The following is a 4,337-nucleotide window of genomic DNA, read 5'->3' on the forward strand; positions in this document are numbered from 1 at the left end:
TAAAGGATGTAAAGCACAGCTGACAATTATAATTTTGGGTGATGAGTGAGTACAGGGCCTTTGGAAATGCATGTAGGAATAGACAGTACAGTCTCCCACCCTTTTTTCTTGGGCTCATAGAAAAAAGTTTGAAGGAAGTGACATCTCACCTGAGACCTGAAGAAAGTACAAGAATTTGCAGGTGAAGATGCTGGGAAAATAAACTCAGTTATAATAAAGAGCTTGAGCAACAGTCAAGAGCCAACATTCAGCTGAAGCCCAAAGATAAGGTAAAGAGCAAAGTTCTCGAAATTTGCCTTATAGGATTTGTATCAAAGGCGATAGGAAGCCACAGGAAGCATTTAAGGGGTGATGGCATCATCATATTTTGGCAAGGTTATTCTGGCTTATGAGGAAAATTGACGATAGTGTGCAAAATTTCAAAGTTGATGCTATAGGTTTGGAGAGAAGCAGATATATTTAAATATATTCAAGAGAGAAAATCAGTAGTAATTGGGGATTGATTAAATATGTGTGTGGAAAGAGAAAGCAGTGTTTCTGAATTTGATGAGTGAAAGATTAAATCATTCATTGAGATATAGAAAGCCTAAAAATATGTCCACTTAGAGATGCCTATGCAATATTTCTAATGGATGAAAAGAACATTTATATATTCTTTACCTAAATCCACCAATTGTTAACAATTTGTCATTTTCCTTCTCTCTTTCTACACACACACATACACACACTCACACACACTCATGCACACTCATGTTTATAGTAAGTTATAAATATCATGGCGCTAAATACTTCAGCATACATCCTCTAAAAACATTTTACTACAGAACCATAACTATCACATTATTCAAGAAATGTAACATTGGTACTTTACTCTTATCTAATATGCTACAGTCCATATCGAAATTACCCAGTTCTTCCAAATATGTCTTTTATACATAGTCATTAAATTGCTCCCCTTCACTCACACACACACTTCTTATCTAAGTATAGCAAATATATATAGTAAAATGTTCACCTGTATGTAGTAACACTTATACTTTTCAAATTCTTATGAGTCCAAGATTTTTTTCAGAAAACAGATTTACTTCACTTTTAGAGGATAAGGATGAGGGTAACAGTATAATCTGGCGATGATAAAAATAGAATGAAAGGGACCCTAAGAATCCTCACAAAATGTTAAAAAAGTATAGTAAGTATACAGTGTTTCACAATTTTTACTTTACTTAGATGATTTTTCCACATATAAGCAACATATCTTCATATCTGACATTTGGCATGGCTATAACTCTTCAAGAATTTCTGCCTCCAGCAAAATTCTTACAGCTTTAGGAAGAATTATGATTCACAAACTAGAGTTTTTCAATCTTATTTTTGTTTTTGGTTTGTTTAAGCATCAAAGCTATGTAGTATTTCATAGGATTATCATACACACACTCACACATGCACACACATTAGGATTTAGGAGTTGGAAGGAAATTCCCTGAATCAAAACACACAATTTGAAAAAAAAATTTGTGTGAGAATTGCAGTTTTTGAATGATATCATGCTTACTATTTTTCTTATCAATTGCTTACTATGCATACATGAACATTAGCAGTAAATTGAATCTAACTTTCAATAAACTTACTCAAATTGAAAGTTTCCTGTGGGGTAGGTTGGGATGTGATTACTCCTAAGAACTTTGGGTTTTCTAAATTAGATTTAAGGAGCCACAAACTGAAAAGGACACTGGCGTAGAAAGAGATCTGTTCTTACACCAGAACTTGACTGGGTTGTTCATGTTTCAGGGATTTCTTCACTTATTAAATTATGATGTTGGAATAAATAAGTTTATAAGGCTCCTTCCTATAATAATTGTATTGTAGAGAAATGCAAATCAAAACTACAATGAGATATCATCCCACACCGGTCAGAATGGCCATCATCAAAAAATCTAGAAACAATAAATGCTGGAGAGGGTGTGGAGAAAAGGGAACACTCTTGCACTATTGGTGGGAATGTAAATTGATACAGCCACTATGGAGAACATTATGGAGGTTCCTTAAAAAACTAAAAATAGAACTACCATACGACCCAGCAATCCCACTACTGGGCATATACCCTGAGAAAAACCATAGTTCAAAAAGAGTCATGTACCAAAATGTTCATTGCAGCTCTATTTACAATAGCCAGGACATGGAAGCAACCTAAGTGTCCATCATCGGATGAATGGATAAAGAAGATGTGGCACATATGTACAATGGAATATTACTCAGCCATAAAAAGAAATGAAATGGAGGTATTTGTAGTGAGGTGGATGGAGTTAGAGTCTGTCATACAGAGTGAAGTAAGTCAGAAAGAGAAAAACAAATACAGTATGCTAACACATATATATGGAATTTAAGGAAAAAAAAAAAAGAAAGGTCATGAAGAACCTAGTGGCAAGACGGAAATAAAGACACAGACCTACTAGAGAATGGACTTGAGGACATGGGGAGGGGGAGGGGTAAGATGTGACAGGGTGAGAGAGTGTCATGGACATATATACACTACCAAATGTAAAATAGATAGCTAGTGGGAAGCAGCCGCATAGCACAGGGAGATCAGCTCGGTGCTTTGTGACCACCTAGAGGGGTGGGATAGGGAGGGTGGGAGGGAGGAAGATGCAAGAGGGAAGAGATATGGGAACATATGTATATGTATAACTGATTCACTTTGTTATAAAGCAGAAACTAACACACCATTGTAAAGCAATTATACTCCAATAAAGATGTTTAAAAAAAAAAAAAAACTTGAAGGCAAGATACATTTGTGTTGCTGTGTCCTAATTTGTTTCTTCCCTATGGGTTCAAGAAAGTCAAGTGAGTTCTTAGAGTTATGATGTTGCAAAGCTGGAAAAGTCTTTGTGGTGCTCAAGTCCATTTCCTGACAGATTTGAACATATGTTTTCATATTCCGTTTTGCAAAAGCTTTGAAATCTCTTACTGTGGAAATTCCACTGCCTCTGATGTTGCTTATGTAGCTTTTTCTCATAAAAGTAATTGCCAAAGTGAGAAATAAATGGAAATGGCTTCCAGTAACATGGATGACTGACCTGATCAAAAATTTCTTGCATGAAATATACTGAAATGCTGGGTAAAATAGAATCACCATTTTAAAATCAGAGTTGAGCTCAAGAGAAAAGAAGGAAACATGCTGGATTGAAGAGTGAACTCAAAGTAGGAATGGAAAACTCATGATTTATCAATAACTAGGAAATGATGGATAATGGAATAAAATTGGAATTAACCTACTAGCAAGGACTTTGTTTTATTTTATTTATTATTTTGACTGCTCTGGGTCTTTGTTGCTGTGCATGGGCATTCTCTAGTTGCAGCGAGCGGGGGACTACTCTTCGTTGTGGTGCGTGGGCTTCTCTTTGCAGTGGCTTCTCTTGTTGTGGAGCACGGGCTCTAGGCGTGTGGGCTTCAGTAGTTGTGGCACATGTGCTTCAGTAGTTGTGGCTCGTGGGCTCTAGAGTGCAGACTCCGTAGTTGTGGCCCATGGGCTTAGTTACCCCACGGCCTGTGGGATTTTCCTGGACCAGGGATCGAACCTGTGTCCCCTGCATTGGCAGGCGGATTCTTAACCACTGGACCACCAGGGACGTCCCGGGACTATATTTTAAATAAGGAAATATGTATGCAGTTTTATCCCTTCAGAGATGGAACTAAAACCCCTACATAAAAGAATATCCCTCACTAAAAGTAAATGACTAAGAAAACTTCACTCAACACACTGAAGGAGTTCAGAAGTAGATAGTTTTCCCAAGACTCTGAGAAGAGAGGTTTGGAAATCAGGCATTGGGATAAGGATCCAATAAGATAATTAAACTTTAACCTAAAGCCACATGAAGTGGGGGATAAGAATACAAATGTCCAGATTTATATTTTGTCATCCAGGATGTGCAGTAATCCATAACCATAGGTTAATATTAAAATAAAAACAGTATCAGTGTAAGCTCTGGACACCAGTAGAAGTAAACTTAAACTGCTCGGTAGAAACCTGTCCACAAAGCAGGTTGCATACAAGTTAGCAAAACAATCCCAAACTAAGCATTGGCTAAAGAAGAGCTCACATTTAAAACTTTGAAATTTAGAATTTGAAAAAGAATAGATACATGTATATGTATAACTGAATCACTTTGCTGTACACCTGAAAGTAACACAACATTATTGTTAATCAACTGTACCCCAATATAAAATAAAAAGTTTTAAAAAATAAATAAAACTTTGCAATCAAAGAGTTAATAATTCACGTTAAGGAGGAGTCAGTAGAAACAACACAGAAGAATTAGCACCCCCAAAATCAATATAAT

This window comes from Balaenoptera musculus, chromosome 12 (genome assembly GCF_009873245.2).
Source record: "Balaenoptera musculus isolate JJ_BM4_2016_0621 chromosome 12, mBalMus1.pri.v3, whole genome shotgun sequence".
Taxonomy (NCBI): domain Eukaryota; kingdom Metazoa; phylum Chordata; class Mammalia; order Artiodactyla; family Balaenopteridae; genus Balaenoptera; species Balaenoptera musculus.